The following is a 21,954-nucleotide window of genomic DNA, read 5'->3' as shown; positions in this document are numbered from 1 at the left end:
ATCACAAGGCACCGCAAGTGGGACTCGAACCCCAGACCCACCGGAGAGCAGGACCCGGTCCAACCCGCTGCACCATCACGTCCCCCACCTGTTTAAATTATGAAGGAGCAAATATCTTGGCAGCATTGCTCTATTATTTTCACATACCCTTACTACCAAAATCTGTCTGTAGCGCACACACATTTGCATGAATGAATCCCAAACGTCTGCAGCCATCTAGGTTACAAGATAGATTGTCGGTGCCTAGTTTCGGCACTTGTGAGTAATTGCTGTGTTCCTGAAAAGGATTTCAAAAGTTTATCATGAAATATAATCACAGAAGAGAACATGTCTTGTGTGGATGAATAATTTATCCTGTCTGCGCAGAATTTATGGTGAGGCCTTGCTGTATTGTACGGCACATTGTATAGACATTGTCTGGTGTATGTGTAATGAATAGTCTTGTGTGTGTGTGAATATGAGTGAATATTGAGTAGAAATGGAATAAAAACTCTGTTCAGCTGCAAGATTTCACCACAAGTCAAGATAAATATATAAATAAATAACATAAGAGCACCATTTGATAACTCATGCCTGAAGGAAAATGACATGTACGAACACATTGGATACAGTTACAATAAAATGGGCTGAAGGTTTACTGACATTTACAACGTTAATATAATGCCGGCAGCAGTTCTTAACGCAACAAATTAAAAGAAGAGATCTGTGCCCAAGCTATAACGCTTGGAAAAGAACAGCAGTTTCTTTTCTATCGTTTCTTTTGCCTTCACAACAGTTATTAACCAGTTTAAAACAGATTTTTTTTTTTTTCGTTTTCAGGAGAGCTGTTGTGTCTTTCATGGGCTTATTTTCAGGAAAAAAAAGAAACATAATGAAAATGTTGTATGCAGTTACTTGTTGGTAACTTTCACGTTAAATATCGATAACCATCACACCATTAAAATTTGCGTTGAACGTGACTGGTCCAGCTGCTTACCTGTGCTCTCGGTTACACAGAGGTGATAATTCAGGAGTTTGGAAAGAAGAAAACATACTATGGTATACATTGGACTGGACACTATGATTTTTCCATGTGTAAATCTGCTCACGTAAACAACGTAAGTACAATAACAGTAAGGTAGTCCTAGTTATGTGACTGTGGCCATTGTGTATGCATACAGCCCACAATTTCCTTATTGTACTTCATTTGTTTGTACGATCATGGAAGATGTAATGCATGGTCTGAAAGAAAGTTGAGCAGTGGTTAAAGGCATGCTAGTGCGGTGCTGGTGTCAGTGCAGCAGGCGGTGGTCATGATTTCACTGAGACACATTTTGTATATATGCATATTCTTTGGACACTCCTGCAGGGACGCAGATGTTAGTGCGGTTGCGTCCCCCGGCTCCCCCGGGGGCCACGCCGTCGGTGAGCTCGAGCACCCGGGCCGCGTGCCTATATTAGCGAGGTGTGAGCGGCTTCGCATTCCCAACTGCTGTGTTGAGCGCTGCCATTCTTTCGATGCTTCAAAGGCCCGGAAAGACAGGATACGAAAATATGCGAACGCTTAAAGAACCGAAAGGCGGGTCATTTCTGAGGAGACATGCTAAGGGGGTGAGAACGCGTACAGAATTGCATAGATCATAAGAATGAGCAAGGTGTGTCTCACTGTGCCCCGTTTATGCTCAAGTGTTTTCGAAGGAGGAAGGGCCCTGTTTCAGCGGCAAGTTGAGAGGCCGGCACACACCCAGTTTTAATTATACGTGCCGAAATACCTCAACCTCAGCGATGTTCCAAGACACGATGCAGACAAGAGCCGTCCCTCAACTTCACCGTCAGCCGGAGACAGAACAAAAAGGGTGGAAAAAATACGGTTAGAAAATAAAAAGGAAAACAACGTTTAAACACATAATACGACGATCTGTTGAAAAATATCGGACTACTTTTAAGTGTTTTAATTTGACTTTCATTTTATCAGGCTTATTGCAGATCAGAATAGATGCATTGAATATCTTACATTTGCATTTACATTTATTCATTTAGCAGATGCCTTTGTCCAAAGAGACGTACATCTCAGCAAAAGTACAGTTTATGCATTACATTGAGAGAAGGAGACATAGCTGCAGACATGAAGGTCTCCAGCAAACCTAGTTTGTTCCCTACCACTTGCTACGCCGAGGTTCATCGTTCAAGTAGGTGCGTAAGAAACAGACAAATCCCGATACCCACACCAAATTTTTTTTTTTTTTTTTTTTATTAAATGTCATAAGATACACATCTTAGATTGTAGTACTATATATGAATGTATTACATGCTTATAAATATTATAATAGAATGTTGATTAGGTAATTCATGGTGTTCCAGCTGTAAATTATTTTTTCTTTTTCAGTCTGCATAATATGAGTCAGTGATGAGGGACACAGAAAGACATTTTGCAGCCTGTGCTGATCAATATTCTCCACTATAATACCCATATCTGGACAGAGAATTAAAACAAGAAGCCAATCATAAGTATTCTCACAATCCATTATCCTTTAATTACATCATTGTGTCATTGTCCTGATGGAAAAATGACAGTGAAATTTTGCACTGAGGAGTCCTCTACAGAAATGTGCATTATACGGTGTTCTAGGAAATTATATGAGTGGAATGTATTTAAATGCAGCAATGTCAGCATCCTTATCACATCTTGAAATACACATGGTATTCGCTTTGATTCATACAAAAAAAAATACAGCACCTTAATCAAATTAACCAAATGTGCATTTTTTTTTTAAGTTTCCCATTACTTTTGCATTGATTAACTGCTAGTTTCAATGCTTCATATGATCCTTTACTATAAATATTGCTGAGAGCTGAGGTCTGAGGGTAAGCATTTGTGCAAGATGGAGAAAAACTATTTTGGCTGCATTGTGAAATTACAGGTACGGCTCCAATTTTTTTTTTTGCGATGTGACAATCCTAATGAACACTTTTAAAAATATAATTCAGCCATATACAGTTGTAATTGCAATTAAGTAAACAAAATCATTTTTTCACATTAAGTAGGTCTTTTTGGCTAGGATATACTACTAGCTGGGTGAGTGGTGATACCAGCCAGGAGCCATGGTTATTTGATTAAATAACTACGTGAGCCGTGTGAAACTGTCATGGTCTTACATTTACATTTATGTTCATTCATTTAGCAGATGCTTTTCTCCAAAGAGACATACATCTTGCAGAAAAATACGGTGAGTACATTACATCAACAGAAAGAGAGACCTAGATGCAGACGTGTGATTCTAAAGTACAGTTAGTTTGTTACTCTCCACCATACGAACCAATGTACATCACATGAGTAGCTGCACAAAGATTTATCCGTTATTCAACAGTTATGATCGAAAGGCTATTGAGCATAAACAATTACACATGAACATGCGCTTAGGAGATCATGGGAGAGGTGAGTCAGGAAGTGATGAGTTTTAAGACCCTTCTTAAATGTAGAGAGAGATTCAGTGGTTCTGAGTGAGAAGGGGGGGTCATTTCACCACATCGGAGCCAGAACTGAAAACCTTTGTGCACGTCCTTTTGTGCATGGGACCACCAAGCGGGCATAGGTGGAGGAGCGTAGCAGTCTGGTTGGGGTGTAGCAAATGATCAAGTCTTGTAGATATGGGGGAAGAGATCCACTGATGGTTTTTTTGTAGGCCATAATTTGAGTCCTCAATTTCATTCAGGCAGCTGCAGGAACCCAATGGAGAGAGACAATGAGGCGGGGCTACGTGGGAATGCTTCGGCAGGTCAAACATAACCCGTGCAGTACCCTTCTGTAAGTGTTTTGTTTTATGGTAGAAGGCAGAAGGCCAGACAGGAAAGAGTTGCAGTAGTCCAGATGGGATGTCACCATGGCCTGGACAAGTAGTTGCGCAGAGTCGGTTGTTAGGGGCGGAGCCTGTGGATGTTATATGCAGGATGCAGGTCCAGGTTGTGGCTTCGATATGCTGAGAGAAAGATAGACTCGAGTCAATCATCACTCCCAGACTCTTAGTCGAGGAGGTAGACAAAATGAGCGAGTTGTCCGGTTTCATAGAGCGTGCACGACAGGAAGTCGAACCAGCTAGGAGGTGAAGGATCTCTGTCTTGGAGAGGTTGAGTTGTAGGTGGTGATCGGACATCCGGGCAGAGACGTCACGTAGACAGGCAGCGATGCGGGAGGAAAGGAGGGGAAGAGCTGGGTATCAGTGGCATAGTGGTCTTGCTATCAGTCCCTCTTTCTCTCTTTTTTGCGTGTAGCATGAACACTGTCACACATCTTTGAGTACCATAGCGAGCACACACACAGGCATTGGCAACAACTACATTGACTAAGAGCATAAGATAAGAAATAAGATTCTATGTCCCCTACATGTTTAGTGTAATTAAAACTGCCAGAGAAAAGCAGCCGTGTTTGATCGAGTCATCCGAGACACTCGACTCGAGACATCGCAATGTGATCAGTGATCAAATTAGTGACGTCTTACTTCGGACAGGGTAGTTTACTCCAGTATGGTAAAGAGTGTTTGGAAAAGGGATGCCAGCACTTCCCCAAGGCTCTTCCTTTACTTCCTGCCCGAGACTGCGCTGCCCGTGTAAACAACTAGAGATCATTTAGAATTTTCATTGTCCTGTGTGTGGCCAATAACAATAAAAAAAAAAATTATTTCCATCTATTTATGCAGTGTGATTTCACTTGTAAAACAAGAGGTCAGCTTGCAGAAACAGATCAAATATGTATAATTTTACATTTTGTTTGAATGTAATTTCCATTTGGTGGGTTTTCATGATATGCCAGAAGCATTTCTACTTGTGAAACTGAAGGCTTTGGATGTGGTAAAAACCAGCTGGGTGGATTGTTTGTTTGTCAAAGGCCTCTTCTTGAAGGGACACCAAATAAGCACAGACACGTTTTCCGTCATATGGTGGTATCCAGCTGAAACAGAGCTTGAAATCGAGATCCTTCGCTCATGATCAATACCTGCTTGTCCTAATGTAGAGTCGCTGTGGTCAGGAGCCTGTTGTGGAAACAGAGGGTGTGAAGCAGGGGACACCCTAGATGAAATACAAGCCTATCACAGGGTAAGCACACACTTCTTCACTCACACACACGTAGAAGCACTATGGGCATTTTGGTCTCTAATTCACCAGAAAACCATGTCCGTGTACTGTGGGAGGAAATCAGAGCACCCAAAGGAAACACATGCAAAAAAGGGTAGAACATGCAAAATCCACACATATGAACCCAAGTCTAAAGCCACAGCCCAGGAGCTGCGAGGCACCGGCTCCATCCAAACACCCTTAATCAGCTCTTAAGAAGTAAGATCCTGGACTGTAAGACACTTGGTGCCGTTATCTTTGGTCAAGTGCCTTATGTAGGTCTAAGGAGTGGTGAAACGCAAGCATGCAGAAGAAGCAAGGGATCCACTCTGATCACTTAGAGATTAAAATGCATTTCAGGAAGAAATAGTTTAGCATTGCACTGTTTTCCCTGAACAAATCTGATCTCTGTGCAATGAGACGAGGTGTTCCAACACCATGCCTGAGCAGCAGAAAAAAATGTTCTTTAACCTGGGATACTCTGTGTTCCGCTATTAAATTGTATTTACTCAAATGACTTGTTAATTACACAATAAATACTATTAAGTAAATAACTAAATTATGCTGATGGTTTGGAAACAGCGAGATGACAGACTTTTTTCTTTTTTATATTCATCCTGTAACGGACACGCTTTCTGGGCTAATGTTTGCTAAGTGCGGTTGTGTCTGGTCGTCTGTGAGCGGCTTCGTGAAAATCACCCGGTGATGAGTGCAGGAGTGTGGTTGCTACCGGGTGAGCGTATGGGGGTGTTGCTCTTTATGGAAGTTTCTGGGCCTTTGGGAGACAGTGTTTATAAAGAGAGATGGTCGTATGTTTCACACAGCTACCACAGATGCTCTTTTAGCTTCAAAGCTTTGCTTTGGACAGGAAAGTTTGCGTTTGTCTTGAAAGAGTGGAGTGTGAGGAGTATGGGCCATTGGCACTTAATGCATCAAAACTCAATAAACATCTTTTTTGCGCTGTTTATACCATTTTTTAACTCATTTTAAGGCTTCATAGACACGCTTGACCCAAGTGTCATACCAGATTTTGCATGTTAATCGAACCCTATCCATACTTGTTGCTGGTATGCGTCCACTTTTGATACATGCCTCCACCTCTCCATGCCAGTTCAGCAGAACCTTGTTTTGTGGTTTCTCACTCTCTCTCTGTACCTAAAATCTCATGTTGAATAATTGCCTGAAGTTGGCAATGATACAGGTTTAAGAAGCGACACTAAAATGTTCTTTTTGGTGGATTATTGTTCGATAATTACATATCCTATATTTCTGATCTATGTCCCCCACAAGCAGATAATGCCAGTAACAATGAAATAACCTCAATGGATTCAATCATGTCCAAAGACAAAGACAAAGTGTGAAAAAGGACTGAAGCCAAGATACTCCTTGGTTTTGGATCCTAGTTTAAAATATAGGCCAATGATAGTAAAGATGAAGTGGATTACTACAGTGCGAAAGTATGTGTTCATGTGTATTTGGGAATTTTTAATCATTCTTACAGCCCTAGGCAAAACCATGAAAGTAATCATCACCAGGGTGTGCACAATTGTCTTGAATTTGAATAAATACTGCTTGGGGACTGTTGGTCATGGTAAAGACATTGTATGTTTTCCTCCTGAGGGGTGCGGTGGCGCAGTGGGTTGGACCACAGTCCTGCTCTCCAGTGGGTCTGGGGTTTGAATCCTGCTTGGGGTGCTTTGTGGCGGACTGGTGTCCTGTCCTGGGTGTGTCCTCTTCCCCTTCTGGCCTTATGCCCTGTGTTACTGGATAGGCTCTGGTTCCCTGTGACCCTGTCTGGGACAAGTGGTTCTGTGTGTGTGTGTTTTCCCTCCCTTTTTTTTATGTGTAGTACTGGAAAACAGCATGATCCTTTTCTGACAGCATTTTATAAAATTTTGAAAAAGTGGGTTCTTTGGGTACGGATGTTGTTTGTTCTAGTAATGGAAGTGAATGATAGTTGCTGTTGCTGAGGGATCTTTTGACTCTAGTGTCAACAGTACTGCACATGTAATATTTTTTATTAAAATCATTTGCTGCTTCTAGCAGTGAATACATGCAAACTGAGAGCACAGCTTCAAAACTGCTCCTTCAAGTTGAATTAATCAAGAGACTGGATTGTGAAAAAATACAATTGCCGCCCCCCCCGGATGGGGAAAGCCTATAATTTTCTTTAATCTGTTTACGCTCTCCGTATAATTTGAATGGTTTTACCTGTAACTTCAGAGATTTTATGATATTAAGGCTTAGGTGGATTTACTAAATTAGAGCCAGTTTGAACATACCACTTCAAGTCTTCTCGTCTTCGTGAGGAATTCCATCATAGGCTGTAATATGAGCTAATTCATTTAGCTGTGTAGCTAAGGTGTGTGCCACTTCTATCTTATTCGGCTCCAGGGTTAATTCCCTTCATTTACTGGTTGTACTGGTTGTATTTTACCCCCCTTTCCTACAGAAGTCCATATTTAAACAGAGCTATACCATTTGATACTGCATAACGACCAACATTTGTACAACTTAAAATCAAATATTAACAGTTAACATGTATTAAACTAACACATCTACATTTTTATTACATTTTCCAGTTGAAAATTCTCTAATATTTCATGCTTTACTGTACCGGACAACATCAGATTTGACAGAGCTCAAAGGATGCCGGATAACAAAGAAAACAGAATGTTAAACGTGTTGACAAAGCAAGTACTTTTAGTTTGTTGGACAAATTCAGGAGTAAGTTGTGTCCATAAAAATAGCATTCCTGTCTCGTTTATTTTTTATTTACAAATATTTTTTCAGCAGATGCTTTTTCTCCTAATCGACTTCCGTTGAACTCTATGTAGCGTTACCAGCCCACAGACCTTATTCACCGCGGTGACTTACACTGCTAGATACACTACTTGCACTGGGTCACTCATCCATACATCAGTGGAACACACTCTCTCTGTCACTCACACACTATGGGAGAACCTGAACAGCACGTCTTTGTACTGTGGGAGGAAACCCACACAGACATGGGAGAACATGCAAACTCCACACTGACTGAGTGGGGATCAAACCCACACCCTCTCACACCACCCAGGTGCTGTGAGACAGCAGCGCTACTCACTGTGCCACCGTGCTGCCCAAATGTCAAATATAAAAAAAAAATATTAAATATTTATTTATTAAACATTAAAGAAATATTTAAACATTACAATAATTTTCCTTCAGGGAACTATGGAATAACATAGGAGTTAAAGGAATGGCAGCTTAGAATTTGTTTAAACTGTAGTAATGCAGTTGCATGAGATGGTTTCAATCATTGTTTTATTCAATGTGAATACATGTTTTCCCTGTTGTTCAGAATTTAATAAAGTGTAAAAGGCCTCCTGGACAGGAGCACCGGTGTGCACTCAGCCCCTTACAGGTGTGTCCCTGCAACGAGTCTCTGTTTGCCATCAATGCCTGTCTCACCATGGAGGCTCTGGCTTTTTCAGTTGCATATACTTTTTGTGGGTGGAGATGGTGTTGTTTCATGTCTCCTTAAATACATATAATTTTTGTTAGCGTTCTCTGTTTAAACAAGTGATGTTATTACAGCATCTTTGCTCAGGTGGGCCGAAACCCAGTCTTATTTATCAAAGTTGTGCTTCAAATACCATTGCAGGGTGAACTAGGTCTCCTCTCTATCTTTTATACGCTGTGACTCTGGCCCATTTAAAGTGAATGTATTTAATACTGTGTTGTTATACAAACAAGTTGCCACAAAGCATTGAGAGTGTCTCCATCCATTTGATCCACCTCTCCAAACACATCAGCCCTTGGCTCTCACACACTGACTCACCGAGCACTGATTTGAGCCATTTCTTTAGAATGCAATCTAAATAGGCTAAGAGTAACCTTCGTGTAAGGACTTGACAGAAAGATGACTCAAAAGCGCCTATTCAACGGCACGTCTAATGTACACACAAGCTTCAGGTTTGTTTTTTTGAAGTTCCCCGGAGCTCACAACAGTACCTAAACACAAGTGAGAAGTGAGGTTGTCACATGTGGTCGGTACGCTGACAGGCAACGAAAACTCATCAGACTAATGCTCCGTGTTGACATCTGACAGGATCCAAACCCGTGCCCTTCATTGCTAGTACATTTTACTACTTGAATGACTCCCTGATCATTGCGCCGTGGAGTTCCGCCTTGTTGGTGTGTCATCCGTCATGCCGTTAAAGAGCTTAAAGACCAGGCTACTTCCGTTTACGGTCTGAGCTATTTGTAACCAGAAGAGTGTACGTAAGCCGTCAGCCCTTTGAGGTGTGTTACCGTGTTGCTTAAACCCGGCACCCTTTGAATGTGTTTGTTGCCATTATGAAATAAAAGCAAGCACCTCATATATACATGATCATCAGATATTGAGACACTGAGACGCTGCTCTCAACGTGTTAAGTATAATGTTGAAGATAAAAATACCCTGCGGTGAACTTCCAAGCTCACGTAGTCTCCTGCTTGACATTTTGCAGAGGTGTGCTAGAACATTTACTGCAATGCTGGCATCAGCAGTGATATCCATGCCAAGCAATATTAGAGGCATATTTCTGAGGTTAGCAACATCTGGACACACACTGGACAGTAGTCTGATGGACAATACAAAAAAAGAATTGTATGAAGTGGAAGGCTGTCTGAAATGTAAGACAAGCCCCCAGTCTTGTTGTCTACTAGACACACACACACACACATTGACTGAAGCTGCCTGTCCCAAGTGGGGTTGCAGCGAGCCGGAGCCTAATCCGGCAACACAGGGCGTAAGGGACACACCCGGGACGGGACGCCAGTCCGTCACAAGGCACCCCAAGCGGGACGCGAACCCCGGACCCACCGGAGAGCAGGACCCGGCCAAACCGACCGCGCCACCGCACCCCCGTCTGCTAGACAGTGATTTTATATTATTTTTCACTACATTTAATGTTTGGTGGATACATGTTTTCAAATGCACAAAGAAGTGAATTTGTGTGAGCAATACGAATTCTACAGAAACTGTACACTGTCGAGGGGTGTAACATTTTAGCAACATCCCTTTGTTCAAAAAGAGCAGCAAACAGCAAACTATACGAAGACTCAATGAAAATCCTCGTTAAAGCTGAGGACTGCTGTAAACAAAGGCCCCAAGGAAAACGTTAATAACATCTGAGTTTGTCAATTTCTCCAGGATGTTTTGGTATCATATGGCACTCTTGTACTAACATGGAGGTCCACCACTTCATAGGTCAAACTCTGATGTTATACAAGTCAAGCTTTGGTGTAAGAAGTGTCGTTTATTATCCATTGTCTGAGTGTAAATGTGTGTGCTTGGCCTAATATTTAGACAGACTTACAGTTCAGTGTTTGGTAATATAAAGAGTCCTCGAACTCACTCAGGTTTTCTGAAAACAATATTAGTGGTAGAATGAGTGTGTATATACATGTGCAGAACAAAGGGCTGATTTCCATTCCCAGAGGCAACCGTTTTCCATTCTCTTGTTTCATTTAAAAACTTGATTCTGCAACATAAAAAACATTTCGGCCAATAAAGACATTTGTGAAGATACCTTAACATATTTTGAATACTCATAAGCAGTAAAAAAAGAAATGGAAAGAGGATGAATGACAAGCTGATGGGTAAAACAGTCTCACCCTTTAAAGTCGTGTCTTCATCATCGAGATATTTGCACAGGGCTAGAAAAGGAAAATTATAAAAAACACCATTGTTTCAGTGAAGTATTAACAAAAGCATGGTGTTCTGACAGGTGTCCTGGGTGGCAGATAAATTAATTTCTCTGTCCAGGTTCTTTCTTGTCCTTTAGTGACAGAAGGGACAGGGCCGTACCTCCAATGAGACGGTACTGCATAGTCCCTCTAGTGACAGAGAGAAAGGAACCCTAACCTCCAGCAAGAAGTTCATGCATGACCCTTCCGATAAGAGAGTCCACGATTTTACATCTGATGTTAATTCGACCTTCTGCTTTCAACTACAAGCCAACTGCACGCTTTGGTCTCGGTATTTATTTGTTATTTCGCTGCACGTCAAATAATATTGCGATTGTCTATGACAGGGATTACTTTTGAACGGATTAGAAATGTTTAAAACGATTGAAAACGATCGCAGCGCATGAGTTCGTGATACTGTCAAATAACATTAGAGTCGTTCTGAGCATTGCGTTTAGAACCGAGGCATTTTACCGTAGTAAATACCCACCCCCACACAAAGAAGACTCATGCGCTGCAGTCTCCCTCCAGAGCTGCGGATTACCTAGGCAATTAGAGACCTCCCCTGAAGCGCAAACAGGCGGCTGTGGCAGCGCTCACAGACCCCCAGCTAATGCCTGCTTAGGAGATGCCTTATCACAGTGAACTCAGCCTTCGCTATCCCCACAGATGGCTTTAGCTTAAGTCTGCTCCTATAAATAAGGCGTTTTCTGCTCTCGCTGTGTATGTTTTAGACTAACTCTTTTTTGTGTTTAATTATCCCAAGTGGCCATCAGAAGGTGCCCATCTGCCCCGGGGGGGAGGTTTACCTGTGGACAGGTCACTCATCCAGTTGTGTTTGCCCTGTGTGTTGACTTAAGCTTGGAGGAATTCTGTAACGAAATGAACAAATAGAAGCCAGTCATGCGGGTCCCGGAGTGCTGCTATGTCCTGTGCGTTGCGCTGGACTCGAGTGTTTTGCTTCCAGTTCAGTTACTTTCCTGTTTCTTTTTCTCTAGGTGTGTGGAAAAACCAGCTGAGCTCTTCTTGTATTCGAAGCGGATGCCTCGCTAATGCTCGGAACTCATCGTTTTCTATAACCTGAGGTTTTCGTGCAAAGCAACGTTATGCATGAGTATTCCTTCACCAGGCGCATGAAATGTATTTGTATGGATTGCTCAGGATAGGAATAAACTCCAGAATTTCTCTTCGACAAATACGTAGTAAAATATACTTTTAGACAATTCTATGTTTTTGCCTTCTGCTGTAGTAGTCTGCTGTATTGCTGCTTTAAATCAGAGCAATTGACAGCACATAATGACAACATTTTTACTTTAGACTCTTTTGTATCATGATGCAGTGATTGGAAATGAAAACTTTTCAATTTTAACACTCGCTTCTTAACTGCCGTGCAACTTTCTGTCCCGGTCCTGCTGTTCCCCATGTTGCCTTTTCTCCCGCAATCCACTGACCATCACGCAAAATCCATAAAACACTGATATTGCAGTGGGACAGATTGTTTGACAGCTGCAATACAACCAGAGCGAGACGAAGCAGCTCCACATTCGGTGTGCTGTCAGAGCACATGCACGCAAATAACATCACATTTTATGGCCACAGGATTGTGACTCTGTTCTTTCAAAAGCCAAAAGTATTTTAGCAATCCAGACAATTCACCTTAGACCACGGCTTCAGCTAAATAAATAAGCACAAATGAAGCAGCAGCACGTATAAAAACAATTAGTTCCTGTTTTGGGGGTTGTGGTGGCGTGGCAGGTTTGGCCAGTGCTTGCTGTGTGGTAGGTCTGGGGTGCGAGCCCTCCTGGGGGTGTCCTATGACGGGCTGGCACCCAGTCCTGGGTGTGTCCCCTCCCCTTTATGCCCAGGTTGCCGGGTTGGGCTCCGGCTCTCTGCAAACCCGCTCAGGGCAAGCGCTTGTTAACATTGGTTGGTATTTCCTATTTATTGTTGACAGTATCACACTCAAGTTCCTCGGGGCACATTATCCATAGTTTTGACAATGGAAGCCAGAATTTCCAGGTAATCTGAACCAAGATGTTGGTGACAAAATAAACTACTGTGTTTTGGTTTTGGTTTGTCAACATATTAGATTGCTGGCAAATCACTAAAGCAAAACCAACCTCTAAGGGAGGAACTGCCATGTAATAATGGCACAAATGCAAGCTATTACATGCAGGCAGCCTGCCATGGATTTAATGTCTAGGAAATACTCATGTTGTAATATACATAAAACTGTACATCAACATCCAGATTGTAGCCATCATGTCATCAGAGTTTTATTGAATATAAATACCGACAAGTAAAAATTGGCTCTGCTTGTCCAGCTGAGTGTCTGTCAAGAGCTGAGACCTCCCTGGGTGAGAGGAAGAGATGCTGGAGTCTCACAAATATTCTGCCCATGTTGCTGAAGCTTCTGCCACCACGATGCCTCCTTTTTTCCCCATGATCTGATACTTAAATGTGCTACGTTGACGTCATCATATAATGTCCATCCATAAATGCACGAATGCATTATCAATAACTGTTTTTCCATTACAGCGTTACGGTGGTCTGGAAGCGTGCGTCGGACATGGTACACCTTGGATGGGATGCTAGCACTTCACAGAGCTGTCAAAAACATTCAGTCGCTGACAAATACACACACTGCAGGTAATTTACATTCATCAGTTCACTTGAAAAACTTGTTTTAGGACTGTGGGAGTAAACCAGAGCGCCCGCAGGAATCCCACATGAACGTGGGTGGGGAGAACATGCAGACTCCACACAGGCTGAGCTGGATTCAGATCCATGTCCAAACCCAGAGCCCAGGAGATGTGAGGCACCAGTGCTACCCGCTACACCACTGTGCCTCCCTAATCATATCATATTTGTACAGAATTTAAAAAGATGCCGTTTCCAAAGTTCTTTTCTACTGCTAATACGAGTCGCTACATCTGTGCAAATTAAATAATTGAATTTTTTTCACATTACACTAAAGAGTAATAACATTTAAATGACTCAAATGAGAGAAAGGTTGCAGCAGTTATGCCATAATTTTCTTCCATGGCTTGGGTTTCCTTAACAAGTAACACCCTATTTACAGACTCAAAATAAACACAAATTCCTCCATAAAATAATTACTCTATTCACAGCGGTGTTTGTCAGTATACGTTCTGCTTTCATCACTTGAGCCTTAATGCATTTTCATTGTGTGTGCCGAAAGTGCGTCATTTAGTCATTAGCAAAAGCCCCTTCAGGTACTGGGTGAAGCTTTGGAGACTTATCACTTTACTCTAATGACCCTCTCTAAACAGCCACGCTACTGATGGAGCGCTGGACTAGAGCAAAGCTTCGAAATGAGTTGCCAGGGAACAGCATCTTGAAACGCAGCTATAAACGACAAAGCGCTGTAGGTAGGCGGCAAACGGTACGCAAGAGGCGTGCAGAACGATACCTGCATTTATAAGGAATAGTTATGTAAGAACAGAAAACCTTCAGATTAATCTCCCTCGTGCTTTATCTATTAAGGTGTGTTCTACCTCCCCAATATAAAATTGAGATCTTATCTGTACCAGACAGCAGTTAATCACTGGATTAGTTTAATTCCCAGCTCAGGTATTAGACCCGGGCTTAGGAGGTCAGCGTGCAACGCCCGGCCCAGACTACCTCTTGCGGTGGATATGCTTAGATACAGCGTGTGCGTGTCTTTCCGTCTCACGTTTCCACTGGAAACACTCCACTGTCCGCTTGGCTAGTGAAATGCAGTCAAGTTTTGGAATTCACACAAAACTGCCTTTCAACCACAAACAGAAAATAAGACGTCTGCAACTGATGTTTCTCCCCAGTTTCTCGACAGCAAAATGAGTTGCAGGTAAATGGCATTCTCAGATGAAATGATGGATTCCTTTTATTTAAAACTTACTTTAAACTTACGAACTTACTTTAAAACTTTCTTTAGAATGGAGATTTCAAAGTAAGAAATGTGGGTCAACATCTGTAAGCTTCTGGTGAGCTTTTCGGTTTTAATCCAGAGCAAAAAAAAAAAAAAAAAAAAAACAGCACAGCCCAGTTAATTCTCAAAGGAATTAAAAAAAAAAACAACTGAATTTTAACTCGTGAAAAATACTGATTCGCTTCGATTCTTGGAAGGAATGTCTTTCAACGAGACACAGTTCCAAATGGAGTTAGCTGGCTTTTCTAATAAAGCAATTAATTTGTTTAAAAGACAGATAAGCAATACCGCATAAGATGACATGGGCATAAATGATTATTATTGATGACCATCTCGCGTGCCTCAAAGGGAGTTTTCCACAGAAAGAGGGATAATGTTGGTTTTGTCTTTGAATAACAGATTTATGCAAACACCGCCGTGAGCGCCTCTCTCCTCCACACGCCATTTGCAGCAGCAGCGGCCGTGTCCAGTCCGAGGGATGAATCCACTCCTGCTGCAAAATGACAGGTATTTTGTATAGTATTTTGGAGCCTCTTTGGCAAATCAACTAACTGGAAGACCCAGATAATCAGAATCGGCTTTATTGGCCAAGTATACCTGAGCATACAAGGAATTGTTTCCGGTTTAGAGCAAACCTACAGTGCACATTCACACATACTGGACTAGACGTAGACTAATACGAACGTGATTACAGATAGCACATGACGGTTAGCAATGCGGCAGACAAGAACACGGTACCATGCAAACATAACACAACTAAATGACCAACAGTACACATTGGCCTGTAACATAAAGTGACATTATAGTGCAGCGATTGTCAGTTGGTTCAAGAACATATTGCACATGGGTATGATTTTAGGGGAAAATACTTGAAATGACTGTAGTAGTACAGAGTCTACTACATATTGCACATATGCAGTATGATGTTGCTCAAAAGATATAAAGAAACGTACTGCACATGGGTGTGATGTTGCACAAAGTAGGGTACAGTAGTAGTAAAAAGACCAGTATACTTCGAGGTTAGGGCAGGGTGTTCAGGATCTTTGTGTCTGCTGGGAAAAAGCTGTTTTGTTGTCTGCTAGTCCTTGTTTTGATCAATCTCCATCGCCTGCCAGAGGGAAGGAGTCTGAACAGACTGTGAGCGGGGTTCGAGGGGTCCCTTACGATTTTCCCGGCCCGTTTCCTGACATGGGACACGTACAGCTCCTGGAGGGTAGGCATGTTGGTCCCGATGATGCGCTCTGCCGACTTAACTAGTCTGTGAAGTCGGCGCTTGTCCAATTTCACAATAATATATAAAAAATTTTTTAATCATAATTTAATATACAGAAGTAAGAGAATAATGGGGAGCTGTACAGTATCACTACTGCTGGACACTATTGCTCTATTTTCTATTTTCGTCCAGCTCATGGCAATATTAAAAGCAGTAATACACATCTCAGTCTTTGTCATATTAAACCCCATGGGTTATTCTTTTCCTCTCTTTGACATGTGACCCGGCTCTCCTCGTCTTTCTTCTTGCCGTTTTTTATTTATGAAGCTTCTGTAGTCCACTGGTTTTCTACAACAAATCTGCTTTTGATGAAATACAGTTGGATTTCGGCTTGTCCAGCAACTGCAAGCAATACAGATTTTCCTGCATCTGGATTTATAACCGTATCCGCCTTGAACAAAATATATGTCTATGCTCAGAAACACAGTCTGACCCAAGACTGTCCAGCAACTGCAGGCAATACAGTGTAATTGTTTGTGAATTTAGTACACTATTCTCGAGCCATTCACAACGCGAGGCTTTTGCACTAAGCTACTTACTATGATTTTCACATTTGAAAAGGAGGGTGGGGGGCATGGCCGGGTCCTGCTGTCTGGTGGGTCTGGGGTTCGAGTCCTGCTTGGGGTGCTTTGCGATGGACTGGCACCCTGTCCTCAGTGTGTCTCCCAGCCTTGCGCCCTGTGCTGCCGGGTTAGGCTCTGGGTCACCGAGACCCCGCTTGGGACAAGTGGTTTCAGGCTGTGTGTGTAAAGCAGGGTGATTCTTACTGGAGCATAGCAGGGCAAGTATTTTACTCAAGCGTACTACAGCAGGAGGTTGGAGCTGAACCCGATTCCTTGGATTGCAATACAAAGACTCTAACCACTCTACTAATACCGCTGTTGCCATATTACTTATGAGCAGGTATAGCCCTTGCCAATACATAAATGTTCCATTTATTGCCCTATTTTGACCAAATTTTCCTAGTGCGTGGACAAACATACCAGTTATTACTTCATGATGCTGGGAAATTAGTTTGTTTGTACTAAATACACGTGACTAAATTTTGTGGGATTCCCTGTGGTAAGAGACTGAGGTTTTCTGCATAAGGAACTGCTTTGCCTTGAAAGGCATGAACGCTTTGGAAAATACGAGGGTTTTCCAACCAATTCGAACCAATTCTCGTATGTTATTGCGCACGGTACCTTCGGCGCTGACTTCTCCTGTGTCCTGGAACGTTCTGATAACCATTTCGATAAAATGAGCCGGGTAGGTACGTATACTTTATGTGAACCCACTTGTCGATTATGTTGCTGTGCGATTTCCAGATGTTGCTCTGCCTTCTGTACTATTAATCACCGCTCTTGTTTTTTCTTTTAAATGTGAAATGCTGGCGTGTCGGTACAATTGCTGATCACACAGTTATTGTGACAGAATCCTTTTGCACGTTTGACCTTCGACACGGCACTTTTCATGAAACGCCCTCCGAATTACAACTTTTCCATTGGTCAGGGATTAGCTGTATGTTTGGATTAGGGGTCACCGGAGCAGGACATGTTGTGCTTGGCTGTGCTCGCATCAGCAGTGGCTTCGAGCAAAGTTATTCCATCTAATATGCAGAACGATCTATTCCGGGAGATACGTATAGAATGGAGTAGCACGAGCTGTCATCGCGTGGGGAGAAAGGCGTGGGTGTTTGAATCATAGTTGAAAGAACTAGCCGACATCTGAACTCTTTTATCAATAAACATTCTGACATAACAAATATGCCTTCCGAAAGAGTACCACCTGAGTTTGTAATTCATAACGGCAGACTGTGAATACCTGTACGGCAAACAATTAAAAACTTTACTTGCATATCAGTGACTTTAGACCTACCTTTAATATTTCAAGCGGAGATATTGCGCATGTCTCATGCAATGGCCTGTGATTCCGTCTGAGCTTATATGTGGAGTACGTTTCAATAAATGTTCGCAGTCATTTCACGTTCATACCCCATGACGAAGTCTCAGTTATGTAAGTTTGTACACGCCAAGAAGGCGGTGATATTCAGGTAAAAAAATTCTCTTTCCGGAAATTTACAAAAGTATTTATGTTTCATTCAGATTTCAAGGTGTAAAATGGTCACAGCTAGTAGTATAGAAAGGAGGTGGATCTGTTCACATATTTGCTCACACACACAGTAGTTGAGAGGAAGAGATAGGAAACGGTCACAGACGTCAGGCTAACAAAAGATTAAATTTACAGCTCTAAGTACATATTAAAATACACTGCAAGTCTCTTAAGAGTTATTGTCAAAGTTGCAAAAACTTAAATGATCAAAAACGCCTGTTATGAAATCTCATTTTTAGATAAAATTACCCCAGAATAACTCCAATTTACTCTCCCTTTTGTTTTAATATGCAGAGACTGTAGACATGAAACTTGCAAATATGTAGGATAAATATGTTTTTGGGTCAAAGTCAGATATTTCTTCAATATGACAACCATGTCTATACTGTCCCACGCACATCTCTCTGTGACAGTCTCTGAGATACCTCATTTTACCTTGGTGTGTTTACATATTTTAAGCTTATTGCCCAACGGATCTAAAAGCAGGACAGGAGAAGTGCTATCTGGAGAATGTCAAAGAGCACATGAAACGTGCAGCAGCCCATTATCCGAGAGAAGGTAGGGCCCACACGAAAGGCCCGAACCAGCCGTCATCTCGAACCCGCGTCTAGCTAATGCTGTCCTTCTGAGGGGCTGGGATGGACAGTGTATATGTCCCTAGAATCTTCTAATCGTAGACATAGAAAGGAAAGAAAATGGGGAAGGACACTGATTAATAAATGGTTTTCCTGCTGGTTCAGAACACAAAAACAGCGTTCTACCAAGAGAAATAAATACGTGTTGGTTTAATATGTACTATATACCATGCAATGGCTTTAATATGCGCTTTCTGTAGCTGCCACAGTGGACTATGAGTCCTATTTTTAATTATAAAACACAGAATTGTATAACCTCCACATGTACATGTATGTACGAAACACATGAAATATGAAAAACTGTCATGTCCTTCGATGAACTGAAACCGTTTCAGTCACATTTCAAGTACAAAATACTCCCATTACCATGTCATTATTTTCTAGTTTTTCTGGATGCTTTAGTTTCGCTCTTGTAGAGCGAGACATAGTCCTTGCTTTTAAAATATATTTATATGTGGAACTGGAAAACCAAACGCATCTTTTACCAGTCCCTTTCATTTTAACACACTGGCGTTTCCTTCTGCGGCATAATAACTACTACAATCGCCGTTATTATAATAACAGTTATTATGAGGATGCCCGGTGAGACAGCTGCCAGCACTGCAGCACACTAGCAGCTGGAGAATTTTCTGGAATTTCAGAGGTGGATCCACACCAGACTACCTTTCTACTGGAGTGAGGGACTGGAAAAGGCAACCTTCGGGTCTGTATATGACCTTCGCGGTCAGACTGGCCGATGCCCATTTCGCCAAAAAGCGTAGACACGATGGATTGAGGGTTTTTTCGCGGATACGTACTTTTAATCTTTACATCAAGCCATGAAAAAGGAGCTCCTCATCCCACAGCCATACTTGTCTATTGATTTGTTTGTGTTTTGACAACATTTGTCATTGCCCGCATCACCCAGGTTACCCAAAGGGAACTTCCGAGCACTACCTGAGAATTACCACGTTGTTGTACCACACTGCTTACCTCATTTGAATGACTGAGCTCCGCTATTTGTTTATTGCCAGTTATTTCCATTCACTCAGACTCCGGAGGAACTTCCGTTCGTTCCTCGGAGCTGGGGTGTCATCACTCGTATCAGACCTCCATCTCTCACTCGTTTCCTGCACGTGGATCCTGAAAGGTTAGTGATACAAGAAGAACATCACAATAATGCAAGCTGAAATATAACAGGCAACAGGTAATGTAGCGCTAAAACACCTTTTAATCACCCTGTTGCTGAGTCCCAGGAGGAGATCTGCTGTTGTACTTTTGAGAAATATTCTTAACCGCACTTCAATTACATATCCCGCTTTTCAAATGAGGGGGAAAAAAACAAAGCCCCATCTAAGCAACTACATAATATGACCAAATGATCTTATTCAAGCATCAAGCTCGATTAAATGAGGATGAATATCCTGACCTTCCTTCAAATCCCATTTCCAAAATGATGTTTACAACAGCATTGACCAATATTGTGTTTTTTTAATCCACTGCATTTATTCCTGTGCCTGGAATCCAGACGGAAGGGACTGACATAGTTTCTTTTCACTGTCAGTTTCAGAAGTTTAACTAAATCTCTGCCCACAGACCTGTCAGTGGTCGGGAATAAAACGGCGACAGCTGTCGCTCGGTGATCTGCAGACAGCGGGGATGGAACCGGTGTGAGCCGTCACTGTCGCACAACGGTGCATGTTCAACACGGTTCCCACCTACGGTCACGTGTCCGCAACTCGTACACCTGCTTTTCCTTGTGTTTCCTCAGCCAAGGAGCAAAATGTGTTTATCCGAGAAAAAATACCTGTTCCCATGGTACCAAAGGGTTATAAAGGGATTGAATGTCAGTGCTGGGCACACTGTGAATAGGACAAAGTCACTATGTCACTGTCTTCCTGGGTGGGCTGTAAAAAAAACAAATATATATATATATATATATATATATTCAATTAGGTAATGAAGGTCTTATGAGGAAGGTTGTTGGCGCTGAGCAGGGTGGAAGGCCAGATGCTGCCCACAGTGCGAGTCCCCTGCTTTTTCTCCACGGACAGTGTTTGCACAGTATGTATGATAGCAGAAGGGGATAAAGAGCTCCCATGCATGGAGATGATCACTCCAGGGAAAGTGCTTTTTTGCACCCCACACACATACACACACAATGAGTCCCAGAAGTGTGAGGTAGCCACATGCAGCATGTGGCAAAAACGAAATGCAGTTACTGAAAGCAAGAGTTATGTGTAACACCACGCTGATGAGTCGCACTGACGGTGTTTGTGTACACACTGCTCAAGCACTTTCACTAACAGAGATCCTTTATGAAGAAGCTCTTTCTCTTTATATGTTTGGTGCAAACACGCCGGAAACGAGAAGATGTGCGGACGTGCTGTAAAAGGGTATGTGATGTACATCACTAAGGAGAAGAGGACTTGTTTCTCCAAGAAGATGACACGAGAACAAAGAGCCATGCTTTCGGGGGGCACAGTGGTCACATTCCTGGTGTTTTTTTTTTTTTTTTTTTATCAGAACCTTGTGTTTTCTGGCCTTCGCTGGGTGACTGATAGGCCTGACGAGACAACGTCAACAGACCGACTTTCTCCAGCAAACCTCCTCCAAGACACATCCTCCTGGTAGATGGAGACAGCCACGTCCAAGAATGAAACCCCAAAGTCAACATGAGCGCAACACTTTCGACTGTTCAACCTCAGCCCAACTCTTCACCTTGGAAACACTAGCTGGAATCGAACCAAATCATCTTTTGTGGTCTTCATGGCGATTTCATAGTTTATATTCGCTTGATTGATACTGGATTCACCCACAAGAATGCTGTTTTAGATAGTACAACCACAGAAATGGTCCTCTAAGTCCTTGAGCTGATTGTGTAGATCTGAGAGCTGGATGAACTGCAATGAAACACAACATTCGTTGTCCAATCCACGGACGCAAGCCTGACCCTGACCGAGAACTATATGTATCAGGTTCCAGATTGATTTTACTAGATGCTGTGGAGATTACAGACAGTAGCCACTCAGTCTAGACACCGTTTCTGTTGCTTCAGAGTCAGACAAAGGAGTGACGGGTATTAGCGCAGGGGACTGGTGTGGGGGAGGGGCCGGGGGCTCGGGGTTCCACCTTTGTCCAAAAATGCTGTCACAGCTTGAATGATTGGGTGTAACTCTAAACTCTAGGAGAATCCTATGACACTCAAGACTAAAGCCTTCTGAAAGGTAGTTTTTTTCCCCATC

At 42.3% G+C, this 21,954-nt stretch overlaps 1 long non-coding RNA gene across 1 annotated transcript; it reads left to right on the top strand.

Annotated features, from left to right (window-relative positions):
* The first annotated feature begins 13,352 nt into the window (after positions 1–13,352).
* On the top strand, positions 13,353–21,795 carry LOC108929713 (uncharacterized). The gene is made up of 3 exons (XR_001965778.2): positions 13,353–13,449; positions 15,131–15,238; positions 21,236–21,795. It is a non-coding gene; the product is annotated as an uncharacterized LOC108929713 (long non-coding RNA).
* Positions 21,796–21,954: the final 159 nt, after the last annotated feature.

This window comes from Scleropages formosus, chromosome 13 (genome assembly GCF_900964775.1).
Source record: "Scleropages formosus chromosome 13, fSclFor1.1, whole genome shotgun sequence".
Taxonomy (NCBI): Eukaryota; Metazoa; Chordata; class Actinopteri; order Osteoglossiformes; family Osteoglossidae; genus Scleropages; species Scleropages formosus.
The sequence above is the reverse complement of the archived record's forward strand: the minus strand, read 5'-3'. Positions and strand labels throughout refer to the sequence as shown.